This window comes from Zonotrichia leucophrys, chromosome 4A (assembly GCF_028769735.1).
Source record: "Zonotrichia leucophrys gambelii isolate GWCS_2022_RI chromosome 4A, RI_Zleu_2.0, whole genome shotgun sequence".
Taxonomy (NCBI): Eukaryota; Metazoa; Chordata; class Aves; order Passeriformes; family Passerellidae; genus Zonotrichia; species Zonotrichia leucophrys.
Genome location: NC_088174.1, coordinates 17906747 through 17933588, shown reverse-complemented (window position 1 = coordinate 17933588; position 26842 = coordinate 17906747). Strand labels below are relative to the sequence as shown.

Sequence of the window (26842 nt, the reverse complement as noted above, 5' to 3'; positions counted from 1 at the left end):
CTGTTCTGCACCACCACTGGCTGCTCCTCACCCAGTGACTCATTGCTTGCTGAATTATGCTCTAAACATTTCACAGAGGACAACCTGTGCCCATTAAACAGCCATAACTTGCCTGGGCTGCTCGGATGCCTCCCAGTGCTGCTGCTTTGCTGTTGTTATCTGAGTGCAGCCATCGGCTCCACAGACATTAGGGCAAGGAAATATGTTCAGCTGACACACCAGCAGAATTCCACCTGACTGCAGGCTCTGTAAATCTGCCTTATAAATGCCTCTTGCCTTTATGAAACACCGAGCAAACAAAAAATGGGCAAATTCTTCTGCAAGGCAAGAAATGCTAAAGCAGGGAGGAGGAAGGCTGGCAGAGAAAATGTTGGATGTATTTGTTTACAGGAACTGAGAATTTGTAAAGTAAATAGGAACACAAAGGCAAGCGTGTTCTTAGAGTATGGAAATTATTCATTGTCTGCACATTGTGGCAAACCAGTTTTACCAAGCAAGCTGCATCCAAAGGGCCTGGCTGTCAGCTCTGGGCTGTTCTTCCTGTGTCTGTCAAGTAGCAAAAATAATATTAAAGTGATTTTTTTTGTTGACTTTTGTTTGTTTTTTTATTTCTCAGATAAGCAAAATGACGGAGAGTGGCCACCACAAATTGGCTCTTTCTTTCAGCTTTGTAAGTATCCAGGTTATGTTTGATAATTTGAAATTCAGATTTTGTGTCTGGGCAAATCATGAGTTTGGGAGCGGAAGGGAATGGTTTCTGTGTGTCATTAACCCCCTTCCAAACATCCTTATTTACAATCAGATCAGACAGAAGAAACTAATTATCCTTGGCGTGGGAGCTTTGACATCCTCAGTTTTGGAGATAAAGCAGTGAAAATCTGGGAAATGTAATGGCCTTGCTGTGTAGTACCTGAGAGGAGATGGATGTTGGGATAACAATAATGCCTTATCTCACTTTTACCTAGAAATACAATCTGGCTGGATACTCTGTGATTTCCTAATGAGAGAACCTTGCTGTTCTCGGTACTTTGAGTTCCAGAGAAACATTTCCCAAGACTTTTCTAAGGCAAAGGTTTTCCTTTCTTTGTCCTGGGCTTCTGCTGTTTCCTCTAGCAGCCTGTGGCTCATTTAATCCAAGAAAATTCACTACAGCCCTAAACCTACCACTGTAAACTCACCTTTCCATAACTCCAACTTTATTTCTTCTATTTCCTTTGCTCTGGCCTGGTGCCCCTTTCCCCAGCAGCCTGGGGGGTAATTCTGGGGATAAATCCAGGGATGAACTCTGAGCTCCACCTGGGGTTTCCATCTCCAGCCATCAGCTCCTGTCTCACCCAGCACGGTGCTGACCTGCTGCCTTGGGCATGGAAATCTTCCTCTCTGCACAAATTTCAGAATTCTCCATTGCCAGGATGCCCTTGAGCCTCTCAGGAAAGGAAAAGGAAAATGCATCACTTCCTGTTCAAATAGGACAGGGGTGAAGGTCTTCTAAGCAAAGGCTCGCCAGTTTTATGGTCTATCAGCAGAAGAAACACACATCTGGGTATTTTTCACTTGTTTCATCTGTCATCTTTCAGATTTTCTTGATGTATTTGTGTTTGACTTCATTTTTCATTTCTAGCTTGATTTAAAGATTTTAGAGGAAAAATATCTTTGAAGGCATATCTGGTTTTTTGGTTGTTTTTCCAAGTTGGCTTCTGTTCTTGATTAATCATCTGAGCAACAATATTCTGTTTTTCACTGTGTACACACTGTACACATGATTTAAAATCCTGAATCTGAGGTGTTAATATTCAAAGCCAGACTTGCATTACTGTGTTTATGACATAGAGATATTTTTCAATATGTTTGTACCAGTATCTGATTTTTAAATAACCCCTATTTTTGCAGGGGAAAAAAATATGTAAAATAAAGGATTGGTTTTTTGTACTTCTATATTTAGCAATAATGATGATGTGCTTATTTATATTCATAGATACTATATAAAGTTATTATTATTGCTTTATGAAAAAGCAAGAATGCTTTTTATTTTGTAAGAGGATACAGAGTCGACTTTATTTAATGCCCTTTTTTTAAGGGGTAAGGATAACTTGCTTTTAAGATGGGAAGAAGTTTTCAGAACAGGGACTCTGGTGCTGTGACTTGTTTTAACCTCTGAAGGTCCAGTAATGTTTTTGCAGAATTACAGCCACGTGTTTGGTTCCCATCTCTCCCATGAAGATTCTAGGGCTGAAATCTTAATTTTTTTTTGGGAAAAGGAACATTTTGCCTTTATCCTGTGAGGATATTTGATGATGCAGCTCCTAAAACAGACTTGCTTGAGGGTAACCTGAAATCACTCATGTGTCTTCTTGCTCTGGTCTGAGTGGGTGTTTCTCAGCAGCTTATTTACCTACGAATGAATATTTGGTGCTGCTGGGCTTTGGTAGAGCTCTCCCTGTATTCAGAGGAGAGCATCAGGAAAGACACAAAAAGAAGGGAAAATTTCCTTTCCATTAAGAAAACAACCTCTGAAGCTACATGTCATTTGTGGGCCTGTGGAAATCAAGGTGTGGTTTGACTTCCACAAATCAACATTTCAGAAACAGAATCAGAGCAAAGCCATGAGGTCAGTTGATGGCACAGACAATTCTCTCTTTCAAGCTGAGTGTTGTTGTCTCTGTTTGAGGGTTTGCCCGGGTTCTCTGTGGCTTACACTAAAGCAGATAATGCAGTAGCTGGAGCTCATCTGAGCTTGGATTTTAGATGGACCCAGCTCTCAGCTCTTCACATGATGAGTGACTCAATGGCATTTCTTGCTCTGCTCTCAAGAGGCTTCTCTGCAAACCTGGCAGCAGCAGAGCACTGTTCACAAGGAATGGAAATTCTAACTCTACTTCTTTACATTTTTTACTTATATTAATATGTTTTCCTCTCACTCATTTAATTCTTCTCTTTGTAAGAAGTTGGACAAAATTCTAAGCTAAGACTTTTTTTCTCTTTTGTAGCTGTTTTTGGCTTGCATGGAAATAATTTTCTTAATAATGCCACAAGACAGAGCACTCTGTTACAAATTAGCCTGAGATGTGTTGAAATCACTGTGAGACTCTTGCATTATTTACATGGTGACATTCTGTCAGCGTACTAATGCTCAAAACTGTTTATATTCCTGGATTTAACAAATATGTAAATCAGGTGCACATTTCCCTGGGAATGCAAATGTCTCTAATGAGGAAAGACAAACCTCAGAACAAACAAACAAAAGCAGAGAACATGTTGAAGAGCCTGTGTGGGAGTGGGGAAGGAAAGGAAGTGGACTGGAGATGCTGGGATGTAATCCTGGCAGTCCTGGGACTGTTTGATCAGCCCATCTTGAGGCTCTGACAGATCAATTGCTTCTGAGCAGGGAGAGAGCTGGGGGAGGATGGCAGCCAGGCAGGGTTTTCCCATAAGAAGGCATGAAAATCTCTGGTTTTGCTGTTTGTGGCAGTGCAGGGAGCTGAGAGGATTGAGTTCCACTGGCTGCATTCGTTAACTCGGGCACAGAACCACTCCAAAGGGCCCTGGCTCTCTGAAAGTCTGGTTTGTGTTGCAATAATTAAAATAGCTGTTTGATTTCAGTGTAGAGGCACAGATTGGGAATAGCATGGTGCTGAATTGGGTTTAAGTGTTATAGAAGGATTTGAATGTCCTTCAGAGGAGCACTCAGTTCAGATTTCATGTCAGAACGTTGCCCTGGTTTAGTAGGGATGACTGATAGCTTTGAATCACAGTGCTCTGGACGGAGTTTATGCATGGTGGGAATGGTTTTTATTGTGCTGTGTTTGTGCTATGCTTGCTATTATGCACTGCTCACTGCAAACTTTATCTTCCATTACAAGCTGAATTCCTTTCTGAAGAGCAATTAAACAAAATTTGCTTACTAAAATAAGACATCATTTATTTCAAGCTGGCTTCTATTTTGAATTTTGATGGCTTCCTGCTAAATATGCAAGCTTTCTTTTCTGTGAAATTAGCTCAGTATCTAAAAATCTGAGTTCCTTGGTATTTTGTTTTTTATCATGTAGCTTCAGCCCCCAAAGTTCTGGTAAGAATTATATTTCCCAATTATCAGCCATCTTTAAGGAGATCATTATGGTAAAATTAGTCTGACTTCTCCAAGATCCATGAATTATGGATAGTGCATGAGTAATAAATGGGGTAAAATGTTTTAATTAACATTCTTCAGTAATCCTTTGGCTGCATATTGTAACTATTGCCTTCTCTGTCTAATTCCAGACTTTTAACTAAAAAATGTGCTGTGTGTCTGTCACAGTCAGAATGTCAGTTTGTTCTGTGCTGTGACAGCAGCACGTTCCTGACGCTCCTGCCTCCTTTGTCTCTGTCATTCCAGAGCTGCAATTGGACTTTTAGCACACCCTCCTTTGTTTGTGCTGCTGGGAAGCATCAGGAGCAGAGCAAAATCAGCTTGAGAAATGCTGCCTTGAACTGCCCATGAGCTGTGAACCTCTCATGAACATGTGGTATTAGAGGCTGGGGAGGTGCTCTGAGCAAAATTATTGCCTGATCAAACCTGTCCCAATACTGTGCCAATCCCCACATCCCAATGTCTGTGAGAGTCCAGCCACGACTGCAGGGGTGACAGTTCATTGGCATGGGGACACGAGGTGATGCCTCAGGTTTAGCTTTTCTATGTTTCAGATTCTGTGCTGCTTTATTGTTTAGGTTTGGGCTTCACATAAGGGGATAGTGAGCTCTGTGCACAGAGCAGGGAGACAAAACAATTCCTGCTCCAGCTGGGCACCAAGGACAAATGATCCAAATCTCAGCCCAAGAGCACAAACCCCGTGGGCTGGAGAGAGAAAAACAAGCAGGGTGGGACTGCAGGGCTAAAGCTGGAATGGGACAATGAACTGCAAGGTGCAAATGGAGCAGAGCTGATCCCAGGGAGAGACTCCGTGCCCGGCCGTGCATTTTGGGGCCATTTTGGTTCATCTTGGGCGCAACCCTGGCTGGGCTCTGGTGCTGCCCAAGGTGGATCCATGGAGGAGATCCTTTGAATAAATCCCTGCTTTATTCTTTAACCCCACCCAGCCTCTGTTCTAGGCCAGCCATCCCAGGGCATCACAGGAGGCTCTGTTGGTAACACCGACCTCTCTTCACCCAAAGGTGCAGCAAATCTGCAGCACCAGCAGCCAGCACAGAATTTATTTCTCAGTTCTTCCTCAGCACTCCCCATCCAGCAGCTCCCTCCTCTGCTGTGCAGTAACACGTGTGGGAGGTGCTGCTTTTGAGCTGGCTGAGCCCTGAACTCCTCTCTGGAGCAGTGAGGAGGCTGCAATGGCTCTGAGCTGCTGGGCAGAGAAAACCTGATACAAACCCTCACCAGAAACCGGCATCTGAAATTGGTACCTCTAATACCTCTAATTAATGCCTTGCCTGGGTCTCCAGTAGAGCAGGAGTTCAGTGACTTTCTTAAGAATTATTTTGCACTGTGTAGAAATTAAACTGACTTTTAAGCAGTGTACAGTTGCTGTCAGCTAAAATGCTGCTCAGAAATCTGAACTGGCAGGTGCCCTCAGGTCTTGTTGGTTTGGATTAATGTTTTAAGTACTACCAGAAATTATATTTACATTGCATTAAAAAGAACCTTAAAAGGTAGCTGAGACACAGAATATTGTTTAAGGACTCAGACTCTCCAGTTGAGTATTTATTCTTTACCCTAATTTTGTAGAAAAATGTGAGAAAAATAAAGATGTGTGACAAAGTAGCAGATAAATGCACTAATAATTTATGGTAGTAAACTTGTCTTGGGAGCAGAGTTTATCCAGACTTTCCTTGGGATTTGCAACTTTACAAAAAAGAACTTTCATGTCAGGATTTTTTTTTCATTGATATATTAGGAACATCCTTCACCATTTTGTTCCCTTCTTGTATTCAAACTGCTCTTTGTGAATATAAAATACATCAAAGTAACCAAAATGGAACATTTGGAATGAAGAATTCAGGAAAGAAAAAATGACAACTTTATTAAATAGCTTGCCGTTTCATAATCTTTGAAAAAAGCTTTGATATGATATGTTTGTTAATCTTAATTTGAAATATTAAGGTTTTTTTCACCAAGATTTTTTTTTCAGTTGGTTGGAATCCTTTGTGCCAGAAGTCAATGTGAATTGTCAGAGTAAGACAAGGATTTTAAAACTATGGGAGTCAAGAATAGATGAGCATCTTCTTTGTTCCTGTTTGGAGTTATTTCAGTATATTTTTCAATATAGAAATATCTATTTCATTTTAAATTATTTGATCCTTTTTTTTTTAACTTTTTCCCTTTTTTTAGGCTTTGTGGGCAAAAATAGTTCTGTAGTTCTCTGTTCTTTTCAAGGACAGTGGAAATGAGGTTTTCTTTCCATTTCTGAGTTTATGTTGCTCTCTTTTTAGAACCAATCCTTACAACATGGGTCTGACTGACTTTTCAGATTTAAAAGTTCTCTGAGAGGGTGGAGACAAGAAAGGCTGTGAGAGAACAAGGATTCCATGTTAGTTTGATTTTCTTATGAAACAACAATGATTTATTTTTCTAAATACTTACTTTCAGAAATATTTGAATGGGTGTTTAGCTGCAGTAAATATGGAATCTCTGTGGATTTCAGTTGTGCAGGTTTAAAAAACCCTCATGTGAAGGTGCAGCCTGGAGAGGGAATGGATAATAATTAAAGCAGAGGGCTGGGGGCTGAAGGGAACTCTTCTGCTTTGGATTTGATGGTTGATATCTTGTTTCTGTTGGAATTTTTGGGATGTTCTGGTGGTCTGTGGTGTTTGTGCTTCTCCCTGTACTGAGGATGCTTCCTGTGCTCCCTCTCAGCCTGAGCTGCCTCCCTTTCCTCTCACTTTTGAAATTTAAAGGATTTCTGGAAATCCTTCATTCTGAGATCAAAAGCTCCTGTAAACCTGGCTAAGTCAGCTGCACTGGAGCTGTCTGAGGTGATATTGGTTGACAATCTACCTCCCAAATCTCTTTCTTGCCTAAAGTGTCTGAGCAGTGACTAAAGCAGTGCTACAAATTTGATCAGCATTCTCATTTTTCACCCAGGCCTTAGCCCTGCTGCTTTACCCTTGATTCAGTTCTCCTCTGACCAATTCTTTTTAAGAAGTAGTGGCTGGTTTTTGATCCTGCTGATCCCAAGTGGTTTCAAATTCACTTTTCTTTTTTTTTAAAGAGTCATTTCTCCATGTTTAAATAGAAGTCAGCATGAAGAAGGAGGAGGCATTGCTTTAACAGGGCTTGAGCTGAATATATTTCCTTCTGAGCTCAATTAGCTCGTGCTCTTCAATTTGACTGGGAGCTATGATTACAATAACTGCAGAAAAACCAAATCCCAAAGTTTTAATGTGACCCTGAAACATAGTCATTTTTCAAAGAACATGGCTTTAGTCAGTATTTTGGTTTGAAAAATGAATAGTGGACCTTGCCAATATTGAGATGTTCCTGTCTTCTTTTAAATGGTCCTTGGGCTTCTGTCTGCTGTTCTACAGGTAAATGAGGAATCCTCCAAATGGTTTCTTTTCAAATGTGGCCTTTTAAGGCAGGATTCTATCTGTCTCTCTATCTCTCTATCTGTCTCTCTATCTGTCTCTCTATCTGTCTCTCTATCTGTCTCTCTATCTGTCTCTCTATCTGTCTCTCTATCTCTCTCTCTCTCTCTCTATCTCTCTCTCTCTCTCTCTATCTCTCTCTCTCTCTCTCTCTCTCTCTATCTCTCTCTCTCTCTCTCTATCTCTCTCTCTCTCTCTCTCTCTCTCTCTATCTCTCTCTCTCTCTCTCTATCTCTCTCTATCTCTCTCTCTCTCTATCTCTCTCTATCTCTCTCTCTCTCTCTCTCTCTCTCTCTCTCTCTCTCTCTCTCTCTCTCTCTCTCTCTATCTCTCTCTCTCTCTCTCTCTCTCTCTCTCTCTCTCTCTATCTCTCTCTATCTCTCTCTATCTCTCTATCTCTCTATCTCTCTCTATCTCTCTCTCTATCTCTCTCTCTCTATCTCTCTATCTCTCTCTCTCTATCTCTCTCTCTATCTCTCTCTCATCTCTCTCTTGATCATCTCTTGATCATCTCTCTATCTCTCTCTCTCTCTATTTTATCTCTCTGTGCTGGTGTAGCTGAGTGGAGCACTGGGCTGTGCTGCTGTGCCAGCTCTGCCCACGGCCAGAGCCTGATTGCTCACTCTGAAGCCCAGGGAGAGACAAACTTTGATTTGGGCAGCAAACAGAGAACCCGGTGTGTTCATCTCACTGCTCCTGCCAGAGCAAAACAATGTGGGAATCAGAGAGGAACAGAGCATCCTCCTGCTCGCCCACTTGGTGCCTCTCAGCAGTTTGTGCGAGCACAGGAATCATGCTTGGAGAGTGTCTCCTCTGGAAAATGTTTATGGCTTGCTCATTCCAGCTCGTTTCCTTGCTTTATTTCATTTTGTTGCTCAAAGAAAAGGCTGACACGTTCCTCTGTGGCTGATGTCTTCAGCAATATTCAGGTAGTCCCACTGATTTAAGATTTTTGTATTAATACCAGAAGTAATCAGCATGAAATTGCCCAAAACAAGCCCACCCTTTCTGTTTTGGCTGTAAAAATGCAGAATAAACAGCTTCTGTCTTAAGCACATGATGAGTTAATTGCTCATGAACTAATCATTGTCTTGCAAATACGACTTAGAGCTCAGGGAAAATGAAAAATAAAATACCATGCTGTTACTTTTCTTTATTATTGGAAGGCATTCCATGGTGTCAGTGCATGCAGAGAATGTTGGACAAGTGTTTAAAGAGCTTAAGCCGCTGTTTGGGAAGGATTTTCAGAGAAAACTGGAGGAGCTCTTACACAGTGTGCTGCTTCATGTTTTAGAAGGTTATAAAAACTTACAGAATAGGTAACAAGATCGAATAAACAAATACTTTTATGCCTGCTGAACAGTGGGGTTTTTGCCTAAATAAGAGAGACATAAGCATTTCATTTTTAATACAAGTAGAATTTCTTTCAAGTACCACTTTGTGTGACATAAGTGCGGATCATGGAAAATATGACTGAAAGAAATATCTCAGCTTTTTTTTTTTCAGTTTATTGCTCACCCAGAAAAAAAAGATGAACTAAGCTATTTGTGGTTAGTATTTACTCTGTTTTCTAAATATCCTTTTTTAGCTCCCCATGTTTCTTTCCCCCCTTTTTTTTCTCTTTTAAATGAAACTCTAAACCACTTCACCATACCAAGTTATGAACTTGTGATGATTTGGACATAAAAAGGGAAATTCATGAGCATCTTAGAGAACTTTGCAAGGTAACTCATGCATATAGTGAGAGTTTGAGTTTTTAAACTCTGCCTTCAAGGGTAATTAGGGAGAAGAAGACATGACTGCTAGAAATGTCTAATTGTTTATGCTTAACTATCTCTTGCTACAAACAAATGAAGATTTCTAGCTGTGTGTGGCATCTGTGTTTGATAAGGACCAGACACTGAAGAAGTTTTATAAAATGAGTCTTTGATTCTGGAAGGAAATGGGAATTGTGAACAAGCCCATTGTTCTTTTAGTATCTCTCCTCATATCCACACCACCTCTCCAGTGAAATCCATTTGGAAAAATGGTGAAATCTGTGGAGCTGGATAATGCTGAAGAGTTGTCTTCAGAAAATCATATCTGAGTCCACGTTTGGGGTCTGTATGAGGAGCCATGGGATGGGTGAATCAAATTCTGACAAAGCCAAAGGAAATCAGGGGAGATGGGAGCTGAAGGGGAGGGCAGCTCTGTGGGAATGGGACTTAGAAATGTTGGGTGTAAAGCCAAAGTCCTGTTGGACTGAAATGGACTCTGGGAGTGTCTGAAAAACATCCCAAATGTGAGGAATAAAACAACAGAGCAATGCTGCTTTAAATGCTTCTGTCTGAAAGCCAAGTCTGCCAACCTTGGCATTAAAATGGGGCATTTCCTATTTGCTGGTGATTGTTTGCAATTACCCTGTGCTGACCTGTGCCCATTAGCACAGGGGGAGTGAAATGCAGTGTGAAGAGCCCTGGAGCCCCAGTCCCTGCCAGTGTGGTTCAGCATTAGGGAATGCCGTGGTGGGTGTGTTTTTGTGTCAGAAAGAGTCCAGAGTTAAGTAGGATAACATTACTGTGTCAGGGTAGTGGGACAATAAATGCACAACAGCTGTTATTAGGCACTGAAGTACAAAATAAATCTGTTTCCAAGAGCACCATTGTGAATGGGAAAGCAGAGAGAGAATTATCCCTTGCTGGTGGCTTTTAGCATAGCAGGGTAAGCTGCTTTTCTCCCCCTTTCTGTTTCTCAGGAGTTCTCCAGAAAAGAGACTTGCACAGAGACTGTTAGCTTGGCAGGGAAAATCAGGTGTCCAATCTTTAAGTTTGTTCTTACTCAAGATTCTGTATTAATGGCCAATAAGCTAGTGCTTATGGCACATTTGCATAGTATTTGCTCTTGATAAAACTGTTCCTTTTGCCCAGTGTTTTGGAACCTCCAGAAAACTGGAGGGAAAAGGCCCCCCAAGTTAGTCACACATTTCTGTTGGACTATTTGTAATTTTTAATTGACAGCTCTACATTTCAGTATTTAGCTACTGCACTGTTGTTCTTGATCCATTGCCCTCTCTCATTTCCAGAAACTGGATAAATGAACTTGAAATAACCTTTGAAGTGATCCCCCTGGAAGGAACAGAGTGTTCCCTGTGAAAAGGCACTGAAGTCAGTCCATGTGCTGCACACTTTTGGCTTCCCACTTCCCACAGGAGCACATCAGAAGACAAGGTACTTTATTAACTTAACCAAGCACGAGTTTGTCTTACAATTTTCCCATTCATTCAAATGGGCCATGAATATTTTGTTTGCTAATCAGCGCAATTACCCCGGAGCTGGCGTTGCAGTGTGTCACTGCAGTGACAGCTCCTCTCTGTGCTGAGAAACGACAGCATTTGTAAACCAGCGTTGTTTAAAGAAAAGGCTCAGCTCCTGAGTGACTATTTCACAGTTAATCATTGCTGCATTTCACAACACACCTGCAAGATGCCTGTTTTCGACTGATCTGGCTGGTCTGCTGAAAGGGACCGGAATGTGTGGAGCAGAATATTCTACTGCAGCACCTACCAACAGAATATTGTTGATGGCAATTAGAGGATTCTCAGGCACATTGTGAAATGTCATCTAGCAAAAAAGTCAGTAGTGATGGGTGTCAGAGCTTGTAATGCTCACATTGGTGGCAAAACTCTTGCCATGCCTTTTGTTGTCACTTGGGCAGTTACTGTCACCAGCCTCTGCCTAATTTTTTCGTATTTTTTTCTGTAGCAGAAACCACCACTTGTGTCCCTGAATGTGCATTTGCATACACACATATATATGTTATATATATTATTTCACATATATATATGTTATATGTATGTGTGTTATATACATTGTTATTTATATAATAATTGTGTATAATCGTTATTCCATTTATCCTCAATGGCATCTGGCTTAACAAAAAAGGAGAAATGAGTATTTCACACTCATGGGCTTAGGAGAGGAGTCTTGGACTGAGGGCTGATGGGGAAACTCTCACGTGATTTTCATGCTCATGAACATAGCCAGAAATCTGAATTTAAATCACTGTAAGGTTTGGTAAGTATTTTAAACATGAGTTTTGAAACTTCAGTTTATATCTGCAATACATGGACTGTGTTTAGGTTCAGATCTTTGGACAAGGGATCAACTCCATAATGTTTGGATGGCAGCAAGCACAGACCTCTATTCGTACCTGCGGACCAGGGAAATTACTACAAAATACATTTCTAATTCTATGAATAATATCATCCCTCCTCTCCAAATGAGAAAAAAACCTGCCGACACCATAAATGCTTCTGTACACTTTCAGAATGTTCAGGAAATCTGCGAGTTGTCAGAAAGTTTTAAGGAGTGTTATGGCAGAAATCTTGACATAAGTGTGCTGCAGACATCAAAAAGACTGATGCTGGTGTCGTGCTTAATTCATCTTCCTTTTGTTGTATAAATGTACACATAGTACTTGAAAATATGGGAGGTGATCTGGAGTGGTTCATAAAACCTCGCTGGTTTGCAAATCACTGGGATATTTTAACTGCACTGCCTGGTCCTGAGTTAGTGTCTGGAGGCATCTTGCATTCTGTTGTACCTCGGGATTGCATCTGCAAGTTGTGCATCTGCAATATTGATCCAAAACTTGGCGTTTCAGATGGAGAAAAAGAGCAGCTTCTGTGTAGGATCTGTGCTGTGAAATTCTGCTCGTGGGAACTTCAGCAGCTTCTCCTTTGTTTGAAAAAGTGCTGCTGGTTTTGTCTTTGCACTGCACTTCAGTGGAAGGAGCTTTTTTTAGGCTCTTCTCTTTCAGCTTTCCTGGGGAGGTTTTTCTCTAGTGAATCATTCCATATCTGTTTGGTACCAAAAGCCAGAGACTTTGAAAGGAGCACTGCTTCCTAGTGCATACATCCCTACACTTTATTCACTATATATAGACATTCATGGCTGGCAAATATTTGGTGTGTTGGCAGTTGAAGGAGGTTTCTCTGGGAAGGATGACTGAAACCGATGATGCTTCTGAATTTCAAGTAATTAAATGGCGTTCAAGTAATTTCACAAACATTAAATAATCTTAATGGAAAAAAAAATAAAAATTCTAATGTTCAGCAGTTAATGACCAAGAAAATTTGTTTTCAGCATTTTAAAGGCATTTAAAATATTTCAATATTTTACACTGTTATTACCTAAATTATATTATTTAGGATAATAATAGAACAGTGACTTGTATTTCTGTTGCTGACGTGCCTGTAAGATTTCCCCCAGCCATGTGGCATGGGACAGCTGAGTGTACCTAATTATCATTCCCAAAATCCAGTCACTGATTTTTTTTCCCCCACCTCCATTCTATATTTACCTTTCATGTGATGGTTTATAAAAACTCTTACTCTGAGGGCTCAGTGATCTGTGTTTTAGCAGGGTGGGTTCAGAATGTTCTGCAGGCACAGATAGTCTTGCCTGGGCGTTTTACAGCGAGCAAAGCCAAGTTTATGTAACAGGAACAGAGCATGAAACGTGTGGCAGATGAGTTTTTGTGATCATCCTGCTCCCAAACTCTGCCACCTGAACCTTGAGTTGATTTTGGTCCTTTTTGTGCTCACTAATTAACATTTCTCCTCTGTCCAGGATAGCTGGGAGTGCAGTGAGTCCAGCAATTATTAGAACCACCTGAAAGCTTTTCTTAGAATTGCTGCCATGATGAGACCAGGTGACAAAACAGGTAATGAAATGCTTCAGAAAATCTTCAGAAAAATGCAAAGTTGGTGTCATGTAACACTTCTGTGATAGATTAGCCAATGTAATTGCACGAAATAAATGTCATCACCTGTATGAAGATAAATAGCTTTTCCTGCACTAGCATGCTTTTGCACATAAAATGTGCCATTTTACCAGTTGTCCCCATTTTTTTTGCCAAATAAATTTTATACTGGCCATAAAAGGGAAGTGTGATGTGTCTACTTAAGTGTTACAGAGTTAACAGAGGGCATTTCTGTGCTTCTGTATAATTGAAATAATGACATTTTTACCTGAAAAGTTGTTTTGTGGCGCTGTTACTTGACAGAAATGTTTATTTCCATTCCCTCACATATCTAAAAGTCAAAATGTGTGGAATCAGATGTCCATGCATCATTAGCATGTGGGTGGCTGGAATGTTGTGCTCATAATGCTCCTTTTTGCCATAATGTCTGCAATGGGGCTGTGATGTGTTCTCCTGCAGGCTGGCACTGCAGGGCTGGCAGTGACAATGGCAATGTCAGCAATTCTGTCTGACACCAGCACTGCCAGGGCACGAGGAGAAAAGTGTCCAGAGAAAATCCTTGGTGTACAGGAAAGGCCAAATAGGATTATCAAAAGTATTTAAAAATATTAGAGCTGTTTCAGAGTTTTTTAGTGTGGATTGGAAAGTATTTCCTCTCATGCACACGTACAGGGGATAAAGTGAAGATCTGTCTTGTAAATATGAAAATTGCTAAGAATTCTGGGATGAGTTAACTACAGGCAACTACTTGGTTTCATATTGGCTGGGTTGATTTGGGGTTCAAAACCAGCTGTCTGGAATTGTTACCACAGTGTAGTGAGTGCCTGCTTTCATCTGACACAGTGATATCCCAGGCTTAATGAAAGCAGCCTTTTTAACACTTCAGTAAACAAACCAATATTTTTTCAGATGAAGAACTAAATTACTTTCATGTTTGCTAAGTGCGAACTATCCTGGACAGGTTTGGACACCTCCTTACTCTTGTTGCTCCTGTTTTGGGCAGAAGTGGTTCTTATTTTGCTTTTTGTAGCTAACAGTAATTTAGCAGATAATAGTTGATGGCATTTGAAAATGGATTTTTTTTTTTTTGTGGGTGTCTAAGTGTAACTTTTCCAGGAAAAGCATAATTTTTCTTTTAGTGTCTTAGGGAATCTGTCTGGATGTCTGGGTGTGGGACAGGCAGTGTTTGGTAATGGTGGGAGTGTGTCCAGCACAAGGGCAGCAGTTTATTCTCCATGTGATTATTCCCATTTTCTGCCATTAACTCAGGGATTGTTGTGCACTAATTAGAGCAGTGCCAGCTGCCCAGCCTGCCCCGTGCTGCTGTGTCACTGCCACCCTCTGTGGCTGTGCTGCTCAGGCCCTGCTGCAGATGTTTGCTTCAGATTATTTCAATCCTCACAAGTGGCAAATCCCCAGAGGAGCCACGGGAAACTTCTCAAACGAGTTCAATCAGCTTTCTGAAGCAACCTCAAGGGTCTGGGTGGCCCTTCCTGGGCAGGCAGGCTTGTGGGAGCTCTCCCTGCCTGCAGAGCAGTGATTGTCCTGTGCAAACACTCAGGAGCACCTCAGCAGGGCCTGATTGTGTGTGATAAGGAACAGAGAGCACTCTTTGCTTTTTGAGCTGCTTATGCTTTTTAATTTCCCCCATAAGGAGATCCACGTGAACGTGCCTTCACACAGCTCGTTGGGTACCAGGCCAAAGTGTGTGTGAATATTTCTGTTGCTGTAGCTGAAGGGTCAGTGCTGATGCACTGGGACCCAGTTAGCAGCGCAGTTAATGATGCAGAGCGCTCTGCCTTGGCTGCAAAGAGCTGCTCCTGCAGGAATGCAATCCTGCTGATAGCCAGGAGAACATTGCCACCCTTTGGCCAGACAGCAGAGCAAACACGGGAGAGAAGCACAATGTGCAAGTTGGGGATGCTGCAGCAAAACTATTTAAGAGTATATTCATTTGTAATGTAACTGCTCAGCAACGGGAGCCCAGTTGGGTGGAGGCTGTGGGCATCATTTGCTTTGATTTAGTGCATTTCTTAGCACGGTGATGTGTTTGGAGAGAATGTGTTCTGCTACGTACTAATTATGTTTTCCTGAGGACTGAATTGCATATGCATTGTGAAGATAGGATGGAGGCTACCATGGTTACCATTGTGCACCCAGGAACTTATTTTATACAGTGCCAATTAATCTGAGGTAATGCTTGAGAGGGAAGAACATTGAATAAGAAATGCTAATGTCTCAGCTGAAAGATGGAAATTAGATAGAAAAGCACAGCTTTTATTGAAAATTATATGTCAGGGTCAGCATTTATAAATGAATCCACCTGTATGACTGAAACCAGCAGTTCTGTCTTACATTAAAAAACTTGTATGTCCCTAGGCCTAATTGACATCAGGCCACTGCTGCTTTATCAAGGATGTTCTCTCAACAGGAGGTTTTTTTTTCCTTTCTCATGGTTTTAGCAGCATATTCCTGCAGTCAGGGCTGTAATTGGGGATTACTGCTATGTCAGAAAGAGAGAGCATTTGCGTGATGCAAAGACATCCAAATCTGCTGCAGGTTCCAGTTGCTGGAGACAAATCTTGTGCCTCTGGGCAGAGGCTTCCAGATGGTGGGGACTGAGCGTGGCCCAGCTCTGAGTGCTCCTGGCAGCTCTGCTTGGCTCTGGGAATGCTGCTGGTGTGGCTGTGGGGTCACCTCTGTCCCCTGTGCATGGCCAGGTTTTGGTGAGAAGGGGATGCAGGATCTGTGGAAGCTTCTGGAAGTGCAGAAGCTGCACTTCAGGATCTGTGGAAGCTTCTGGAAGGTTCCCACAGTGCAGCAGCAGCAGTTCCTGAAGGACTGAATGCCATGGCAAGGCACCCACACTGGAGCTGTTTGGGAACAGCTGCTGACAATGGAAAGGGCTCAGTGTTGGAGCAGTTCTTTTGATAATTAAATTTATTTTTACCATGTTATAAAATGCATGTGACCCTGAATTACTCTTGAGAATAAATCCTTCCATTCCTTTTGATTCACCACTGAATGGTGCAGGACCAGCTGGACTGGAGTTAACTTGGCTGATGTTCCCCTGGGGCAGATGAGGGAATCCTGGTACTGAACATCCTGCTGCCTCAGCACATCCCATTCTGGCAAAAGAAAATAATGGTATATATAAAAAAATATATAAATAATGGTATATATAATGGTAACAAACAACTGGGAGGCAGCAGCTTCAGCTCCCACAAACGTCCCAGCAGTGAGTAGCTGCTCAAGGCAGCAGCTTTGATATTGGAGTGATGGAATGTTGATCTTACTGGAAATTTAACTACTAAAATACATTGGTACCTTGTCCAAGGGTTATTCATTAAACAAAGTCCATTGGTTTATGCGACTTGTAAGTATATTAGTGCCATCTTTCATTAAAAACTGATTTGTTGTGCATAGTAAAGCATGAGAATGAAAATAAAAAGTAAAGCTTTTTCAACAAAATCCCTTTTTAAAAGAGAATATTTCTTCTAAGGAAATTTTTATAAGGCAAATATTTTGGAAAATGATTAGCTGCTGATTCACATCCCATGTTTGAACTTTGTGCTGAACCAAAAAAGAGCTGCACAGATGTGTGACAAAGGATCAAGGGCATTTCTGCATCTCTGCTGAAGCAAGTTCACATTTAATAATCAAATTCTTGGCAGGAATATTTCTGCAACCTGTGTCAGTGGAGCATGTACGAGCTTGGAAAGGAAGTTTCTGTAATTATCTCATTATCTAATTTCAATAATAGAATAATTGGGTTGCCTCAATGCCTATCAATGGCAAACCAATGGAGATGGCAGATCTTGGATGTGAGGAGAAACCTGAACTCATCAGCCTGATGGAATCTGCTGATCTCTGACCTGCTCTCCTTCCTGCCTGAAATGTTTGCTTTCCATTCACTTTTCTTAGAGTGTTTCCAGTGAATAATTCCATTTTCTCCTGCTGCACCCCCTTTGCAGGTCTCCCTCTATCTCTGGCAGCAGCAGAGTTGACTTGAGAGGCCAGAACTGCACCTGGGCAGGTGAGCAAACACCTGAGGGCTTCAGGCAGGGCTGGGGCTGCCTCTGCCTGCAGGGCAGCTTTGGAAAGAGCATTTTTGGGATGTGGATCCCTCAGGAGAGGTGGGAGAGACACTCAGAGTGGATGGATGGATGGATGGATGGACGGACACACAGATGGAGCAGTTCTGAATAACTGAGCACCACTGGGATTATTCAGCAAGCTGGCACAGATTTGTTATCTGTGAGGAAGATAAAGCCCTGCAGAGGGGCTGAGCCATTCCAGCTGCAAACTTGCAACTTGAGAGCATGGAAGGTGGTAGGGAAATACAAAAAGTCATATTAATTAATATTAATTCTAGAAGATTAGCTTTTAAATTAAAATCATAAGATAAGTAGTTGTAGAGGGAGTTTATACATTAGGGAGAAGTAGGACATGGTATAAAGGCACCTTGCTTCATTTGCAATCCAAATGAAAACATGCAGAATGGTTTTTTGCAGTTTAGGATACTCTTAGAAATTGGGACTCATTCTACAACCAAAAATCATTGCAATAGAACCAAAAGCATAATTGTATGCTTGACAGTAGCTGTCACAGGACAGTGCCTGATAAATGATATTCAAATGGCTGAAATGTGTTGATTATTGACCTGTTGAACAGCACATGGAATTATCCCTTTGAAGGAGCTTAGCCATTGCTTCTAATGGCATTAGCCATCCCTCCTACCTCTTCTGCTTTCCAAATTTATGAGTTCCCTGGTTTTTGGCAACTTTTGATTTTGTACTCGGGCTGTATAATTTAGCATCATAAATAGCTGAGACTGGCAAGCAGAGTGTAACTGATAATGGATCCAGCAGTTTCTTTTATGTGCTGGAGTCATTGTAAGCAAGAATAAAACTGATTATTTCAGCAAACAGTCACAAAAATTGGTTTTAATTTTAGATTTTTGTCCACAGCCAATGGAAAGAGGATGGTTTGTGTTGGTGAATCTCTGCTGAGGGAGTTAAAGTTGATCTGGTTTCATTTCTGGTCCAGTGCTGCAAAGTGTGGGTGTGTGTATGAACACAGATGTGCTGGTGCTCACAGCGGTCCCAGGACGAGGGGAGAGATGACAATCTTGACTCCATCTTTCAGAAGGCTGATTTATTATTTTATTATATATATTATATTAAAAGAAAATGATAAATTAAAACTCTACTAAAAGAATAGAAGAAAGGATTTCATCAGAAGGCTTGAAAGGATTAGAGGGGAATGGAATGAATAAAATCTTGTGACTCCTGACAGCCTCCACACAGGTGGCTGTCATTGGTCATCAGGTAAAAACAATTTCACATGCTAAGTAAACAATTCTCCAAATCGCATTCCAAAGCAGCAAAACGTGGAGAAGCTGAAGCTTCTCAGCTTCTCAAGAGAAAAGATCTTACAGAAAAAAAATTTCATAAAATATGTCTGTGACACACACATGCCTGTAGGGACACAAGGCTTCAGTAGCCTTTTGTGTTCATTAGCTAATTCCAATTCCAATATATTCTAATTCTGTCCAGGCCTCTGCCACTGGTAGAGACCTGCAGAGCCTGTCAGGATAACCAGAATAGCAACAAATAATCAGAATGGCAAAATTCCCCTTCTTCCTTTACCTGCTGAGCTGGTGTGAGGGCAAGTAGCAGACAATATACACAAATAATAGAAAATATTATATTAGCCTATACATTATTATGTGTAGGGTAACTTTTGATTGTGTTGAGGGTGATTAAAGCAACTAAATTCGAGACAGAAAACAAAAAATAAAAATGAGAAAGTGATGTTAAAATCCCTCCCCACATCCCTGACCACCCTGTTACTGGATTTCCCTGGTTACATTACATTTATTTCACTTCTGGAACCAAATCTGTGTTTTCTCATCTGAGTTAGGTTTTAGCTTTTCTGCTCTTTGTTGCTCTGAAGGAGCCATTTAGGAGATGAGCTGTAATTATGCAGTGCAAGAATGAAATGCTGTGGTGCTGAGCAAACCTGGCTGGCCTGGCTTGGGCCAGGTGTCCCTTCAGTGTCACCAGGGACCCGCCCCTGCCTGGGGCTGCCATGGTGCTGCTGAGGCCCTTCCCTATTGCAATGCAGCTTTCCAGGCTTGAGCATCAGCAGGAAAAGAAATAATTCAAAAATAATCAAAAAGAATGGGGAGGTAACCCACTGATGGACTTAGTCCAGCCTGGACTCAGTTTTTGGCTTCCTGGTTAAATATTCTTAGGCAACAGTTTTACACAATACATTAAACAGCTCAATCTCACTGGCCTCTCTGCATTCATAAATTTAGTGTTTGTATTCCTGAAGCAGCTGTTTTCTTCTCTTGCTCTACTTTAGCTCTTCTTCAGAATACAAATTCCAGCTCATTTCCATTTTTTCCAGACCTAACACTTTAAAGTTTTGTTCTACTCTTTGGTTTTTAACTCTTTAGGCCAAAAAATTGAGTGGTTTGAGGACCACTCTTTTATTTTTCAAAGAAGCTATTCCTTTGCTGTTAAATATTTCCCAGTATTCTTGATCATCCTTTTGGAAGGGTCTTCTGGGACAGTCTGTGAGACAGAAGAGCTTGTTCTCCTTCTTGAATTTGACTTGATTGCTTTCATGCAGAACTAATTGCCATGTTTTCACAGGTGAGTCCTCATCCTCGATGCACTTCAGTTTTTACACATCAAAGAATAAGACAGACTTTGGAGATGGAACTTTTAAGATGGGAATTAATAGGGGCTGTGCTTTGTCCTTCAGAAAACTTCAGACCTGAAGTATTATGGATTTGGCAGTAGAAAATTCTGGCAATAGTGGCAGATACTGCTAATACCCCTTCCTTTCTCCCCACTTTACTACAGGGTGAAGTCTACAGTAAATCCTGCTACTCCTTAAAATCTGAAAAAGATTGTGCTTGTATTGCTCAAACAATTCTTAAAAAAACCCTTAAAGTTATGGATGCAGTTCTAAATATCTCTATTTATGCAAAATTTAAATACAGGCTCACTAAAATAACTAAAAAATCAGCTAAAATGATTGTTCCTTGTTGCAGATGGGATAGAAAAGCTTCCAGAAGTACCTGGGGAAAGATCTGACCAGATTTGTAGACTGGGAGTCTGATGCAAAGTGTGGCAGAGCCTGTCTAGCTTTTATTAATGCCAGGCTCTCACTCGGTCCCTGTTCCCTCCCAGAGGGCCAATCTGGGAGTGGGGAGAGGGAACTGCAGAGCCATTTGCACTGCCTGGCAGGCTGGAGAGAAACATCCTGAATGTCTCAAGTTCAGATGAACAAAAATATTCTAAAATCACTTCTACTGCAGCACCAAGCTCATGGGACACTTCACAAACAGACCAGGAGAAAAAAAGTTTAATGGTAGCTTAGACTGCTCAAAACATTTTAATTGGATTTGAGATAAATTTTTGTTACTTTGCCTTACTGTCACATTTCACAAGTGCAGTAATGGTTCCAAGTTTCAAGAGGAAGATGTCCTGCATGGATGGGTCATATAAACTTAAATTCAGACACTTTCTACATAATAAAACCACACACAAGTGTAGGGACATGAGAAGTGTTAAAATACATCCCCAGCAATATTACAGATGATTATATTTGGCACCTGGTGTAGAACATACCTATGAAGAGGAATTACCATCTAAATGAGTGAAACTCCCACAGAGATGATGGAATGTATTTATTAGGGGGCTGACAAGCTGATAACAAAGACTGATAGGACTGTGACTCTGGGTTTGTCAGGTCAAAATAACAATTCTCTGTGCGCTGTGCACATGAACAGACGGCTGAGCTGCTGCACTGGGTGCACCTGCAGAATCTCCTTGTCCTGACCCCTGAATTCCCTTGGTTGTGTTTTTCCCATTTATCCACCCCAATCCAGGCGAGGGGAAGGTGAGCCAGGAGCTGGGTGCACTTTGCCCATCAGCCAAGGCTGACCCACCACAGCTCTGGACAATTCTGTGTCAAACTGCAGCCCAAACCAGTCTCTGAAGGATAAATGCCTGAAAATGAGACCTTCCCTTCTAGAAAAGGTGGATTGTTGGGTTTTGTGAGGTTTTTTTTTTTTGGTTTTGTTTCATTAGTTAGTTGCTGTTTGATTTTTAGCAAAGAACAAGTATAAATGCCATTGTCATGGGCATATTTTCTGGAAAATCCTTTGCTAGGATTTTTTCTCCTGAGAAACTGAGAGGCCTCAGAGGAAAATAAAAACAATAATTATCTGCTGCTGCTGTGGAATGCAACAGCTGCATTTTTGATTGGTCTCATATGGTTGTTTTTAATTAATGACCAATCACAGCTGTCTTGGACTCTCTGGTCAGTAACAAGATTTTTTATCATCCTTTTCTATTCCTTGCTTGCCTTCTGATGAAATCCTTTCTTCTATTCTTTTGTATAGTTTTAGTATATAATTTTCTTTTAGTATAATATATATCATAAAATAATGAATCAACCTTCTGAAACATGGAGTCAAGCTTCTCATCTCTTCCCTCATCCTGGGACCCCTGCAAACACCACCACATGCATGTCCTGGGATGAATTTAGGCTGGAAGCTGCTTCTTGAGCTGTGGGACAGTGAGGAAGCAGAGTTACCTCTGAGGAGAATGAGTCAGACAAAATTCATTAATTCAGAATAAGCTGCCTCTCTTCTGGAGGTCTGTGCTGGTGTCCAGCAGGGCTGTGCTGGGGCTGCAGGGAATCCTGGCAGGGTTTGTGGGGATTATCCAGGAATTCTCCTCAGCTGGGAATTTCTGTGTGATGCATTGCCAGCTTCCTGAGCAGACTCTGTTCATTTTGGTGATGCTCACAGGCGTGTGCAATGCCATCCATCCTGAGACAGCTCTTGGCCAGAGGGTAAATCTCTCAGGTGTTTATTTTGGTTATAATCATGGCTTGGTCCTCTTGCCTGCCATGTGATAAAAACGCAAACCAGGTTTGCCAGAGAACTGTTCAAGCAAGTATAAAGCAAAAAAAGGCTGGCTGCTGTTGTAAACAGAATGTGAGAGGAGTGGCAGAGCTCTGAAACTGCTCCTCTATTGTCAGACTGGCATGACAAGAGACGGAGATTTTTACACTTTTTACACATTTTGCATCCATTTACAGTGGATCACTGTACAGTGGATCATTTTACACTCAGTGGACACACAGTGGTCCACTGAGAAGTTTAAAATACTGCCATAAATATACAAATTACATACAGAAATAAGGCTTTATTAATTATGCCTGTATCTATAGTTCCCAAAGCTTTTTAATTACTCAAAAAGATCAGGAAAAAAGCCTGTGGCTGAAAATAAAACTAAAATCTGGTTGGTCAGTAGTGCTGCAGGACAGTGTGTGTGTAACCATGGATGCACATCCATGCTGATGTCTAAAGTAAAAGTCCATGGACAAACCCTTGGCCAGGTCTTTTTCCAAGATGAGTTTCATAAGAAAGTGACAATTTATTAAAAGGTTTTAAGGAAAGGTCAGCTTCTGATAAAGCTTCAGAAGTGAAGTTATTTTAGGTCCAGCATGATTACCTGATAATGAGAGACCCAGCAGGCTGGGTTCCATGGCATTCATTAAGGGGTGAGAGGAGGAAGATCTGAGGTCTGATTTAATGTCTATTCCTGTCCTCTCCCTCAGAAAACCTCGGGTTACCAGAAACTGAGAAAGCCAGGAGAAAAACTAAATTATTTTTGCCTAGATACTTTTCATCAAGAAACTTTTTACAAGGGCATATAGTGCCAGGACAAGGGGAATAGCTTCAAACTGCCAGGGACAAAGTTTGAAGTTGCTATTATGAAAAATACTCCCCTATACGGGTGAATATATGGGTTTGAAGTAAATAGTAGGAAAAATTTTCTCCTGTAAGGATGGTGATGCCCTGGCACAGGTTGGGCACTCTTGTCCTTGCCCAGCAGGGACAAAGATCCCTGACCATGACCAGCCCCATGTGCAAGTCTCAGGTGGCAGCTCCCTTCTGCATTAACTGGAAATCCTTTTCCCTTTTTTTCCCATTTTTCCCCAATTTTTTCCCCCATTTTTCCCATTTTCCCCCCATTTCTTCCCTTTTTCCCTCTTTTCCCCCTCCTTTTCCCCCCTTTCCCCCCCCTTTTATTTCTCCCTTTTATTTCACCCTTTCCCCCCCCTTTTTTCCCCTTTTTCCTCTTTTTTTCCCCTTTTTCCCCCCTTTTTTCCCCTTTTCCCCCCCTTTCTCCCCCCTTTTTGCCCTTTCTTCCCCTTTCTCCCTCCTTTTGTCCCTCCTTTCCCCCCCTTTTTCCCTCCTTTTCCCCCCTTTTCCTCTTTTTTTTCCCCTTTCTTCCCCTTTTCCCCCTTTCCCCCCCCTTTTGCCTTTCTTCCCCTTTCTCCTCCTTTTGTCCCCCCTTTTGCCCTTTTTCCCCCATTTTTCCCCCCCTTTTCCATTTTCCCCCTTTTTTCCCCCTTTTTTTCATGGTTTTTTTCCCTTTTTTTCCCCCTCTTCCTCTCTTTTCCTCCCTCTTCCTTTCCCTTCCACTTTCCCCTTCCCTGGTTCTCTCTGTCCAAGCACATTGGCTCTGGACGTGCTGCTGTTGGGAGTTCTGAACATTCTCCACCTTTTCCCGTGGAACCAGAGCAGGATGCTCAGCCTTGGTGTGTCAGCCCAGAAACGCAGTGTGAGGCTGCAGAGAGCAGAGCTGTGCCTTCAGCACTGCAGGCACAGAGCGGCCCCTTAGAGCACCGCAGCAATGAGCTGTGCTCTGAGGCAGCAGCCAAATAATACATTCAGATATAGATTTTTCTCTTATTTCATCTTCCTTGGATATCTCTATTTTCAGAGGGAATCGTGTAATGCCTTTACAGTGATGAAAGTGAAAGCAGAAATATTGGTAAAAGCACTCGGTGGTGTTTGAAAGCTCCCAGTGCAGCGTGCCCGGACTGGGTTCTGTCTCTGTGTGTTTGATTTCTGCCTTCAGCGGCTGTTTCAAGTCAAAGAGGCCTCGACTTGTAGAGTTTAATGCTGATTTGTAGCTGGGGCACACATGTGTTCTGATAAACACAGGATCCCATTCAGAGGTGAGGGTTACCCTGTGCTCAGCCCCCAGTTACAGAGCTGGCTCTCATTTACATGCAGCTCAGGTAGCAGAGCTCCATCTCTTTCTAGAGAAAATGTGTCCTTAGAGTTAAAATTCCACCCTCTGATTTGCTGCTGAGGAAACAAATTAAAGCAGCTTTGCACTGCAAATGCCATTTAGTGTTTGCATCGCCAGGACTGGGGTTCACAGGGAACACCTCAGCAGGTGCCTTAGGATCTAATGGCGTGAACAATGATAAAAAAGTCCATGTGCAAGTTCTGAAATATATCCAGGAGAGACAGAGAGAGATGTAACAGCTTGTGTTCACAAAGGTGGCAGGGAGGCCATAATGATGTGTTTCTTTTTAGCAGAAAGGAGAAATTAAAGGAGAAAACCAAACCCAGGAGCACAGACTATCATTTTTTGTAGCGGTTTCCAGAATACAAAAGGAGGCAAATTGCTGAAGGCTGTGCTGACAGAGTTGCAGAAGTTTGGGAATTTTTCATTATCAAAGCTCAGGTGGGTCTCCAGCCGTGCTGTGGACAATTATGAATTCATAATATTTTGCATCCAAAATAGTGGATGAAGCAGTGAATTGCAGTACACACTTGTAGACAATCTCTGTCAGAAAGATGTTGGACTTTTAGGATTTTTAAAGTGGTCATGGGCAATGTGACTGATGGATAGATGCAATACATTTCTTTTTAGGATCAGCTTAAAAGCTTTTTTAGTCCATTACTGCTGCTGCATTCTTTCCCTCCACCTGTCTTGCACATCTCAGATGAAAATGCCACAGGAAAGAAATTCAAGTGTACATTTCTAATCCATGTAACTGAATAGCTGCAGTGGACTTCAAGGACTTCAGCTTCTATCTTCTGAATACCCAGATGATGGAGACACACACTACATCAAGTCAGACTTTATGACCTTTGTCTGTCTCAGAAAAACAAGAAATCCTTTTAGAATACCAAGTGGGCTTTGGCTGCAGTGAGGTTTGGCAAGTGTTCCTGACTGCCACAGCACATTTGTAGCTAAACTGACAGTGCAGATTCTCTAAACATCCAGGCACAGCCAGGTTTATCACATTCTGCCTCTTGATGTTTGTAAATTAGTCTTGCTTCTCTCTAATAAAAATCCCTGTAGCAGAACCAAGTGTTCAGCAATTCTATGACAGGAGACACTATTATTTTGGAAGCACAGCTATTTTTCTTCAAATTAACTTGTTGACAAGAGGAAAACCATGCTGGAGTCACTCAGAATGTTTCCTGCTACACGCCAGAAAAGCCTCCTCTATCACTTGGAATTTTAACATGCTGTGCTTTTGTGGAGGAAAGAACTTTATGCACTGACATCAGGATGCCACTCACATCTTTAGATCTCAAAAATAAAAAACTAGGGGTCAGTTCATGAAAGCAATTCCAGCTCTGCTGAGGGATCAAAAATCAGCTTTTGTCCCATTATTGACCAATCTTTGTGTTGACATCATTCTCAGTTTAAAAGTTTAAATTGCTTCAAACTCTTGGTATAAGTTTCCCAGAAGATAAAAATAAAGACTGCCATATGTGTTATATAAGAAATAAGCTCTGTCCCGAATTAGATTAAACTAAAATCAAATTGACATTGTTGTTTTAGTTGTGAGTGCTCTGCTGGTGGTTTGATATTATGAAGCATTACAATTTAAGACTAGAAAAGAAAACAGTGTTCTACAGAGAGAGAGGAGAGTGACAGAACTGCTATAATTTCATTTTAATTAAAAACCTCTGGGTTATTAAAGTGTGTGGGAGCTTTATGCAGGTGCATGTCCAGTGGCACTGGCTGAAAAACAAACAACTGCAATCCAGACAGGGGATTTGCCCCTTCCAGAGCCTCCTCAAACCTTCAGCCCTTCCCCAAATGTGTGGTTGGCAGCTGTGTGCACACAGCAAAAAGAAACGCCTCTGCTTCCATAAATAAAATAAAAATAATAATTAAAAAAATATAAAAAAGCAATCACACCCCCAAATGCAGACATTTCTGCAGTGCAGCATCAGGAAGTTGGACCCAGAGCAGATGAGGATGGACAGATGGTTTTTTGTCACAGACAACTTTTATGAAAATCCTTTCCTTAGGATTTTTCCTCCTGAGAAGCTGAGAGGCCTCAGGAACAAAATGCAAACAATGGTTATCTGCTGCTGTGGAATGCAACAGGTGCATCTGGGATTGGGCTCATGTGGTTGTTTCTAATTAATGGCCAATCACAGTCAGCTGGCTCGGACTCTGTCTGAGACAAAAGATTTTGTTATCATTCTTTCCTATTCTATTCTTAGCTAGCCTTCTGATGAGATGTTTTTCTTCTTTTTTTAGTATAGTTTTAGTGTAATATATATTTTGAAATAATAAATCAAGCCTCCTGAAACATGGAGTCAGATCCTCATCTCTTCCGCAATCCAGGAACCCCTGTGAACAGCATCACAGTTTTTGGTTTAAGT

General features: G+C 41.5%; 1 long non-coding RNA gene across 5 annotated transcripts in view; it reads left to right on the top strand.

Moving 5' to 3' along the window:
- The window catches only part of LOC135447768 (uncharacterized), a 35036-nt gene extending 9087 nt beyond the window's left edge, over nucleotides 1-25949 (top strand). For 2 of the 5 annotated variants that reach the window (XR_010440294.1, XR_010440297.1), the window contains 6 exons: nucleotides 617-670; nucleotides 10634-10778; nucleotides 13182-13275; nucleotides 17289-17350; nucleotides 24743-24893; nucleotides 25083-25949. This is a non-coding gene — a long non-coding RNA (uncharacterized LOC135447768). The remainder of the gene's footprint in view (nucleotides 1-616; nucleotides 671-10633; nucleotides 10779-13181; nucleotides 13276-17288; nucleotides 17351-24742; nucleotides 24894-25082) is intronic. The other 3 variants (XR_010440296.1, XR_010440298.1, XR_010440295.1) reach the window with 3 other exon arrangements.
- The last annotated feature ends 893 nt before the right edge of the window (nucleotides 25950-26842 follow it).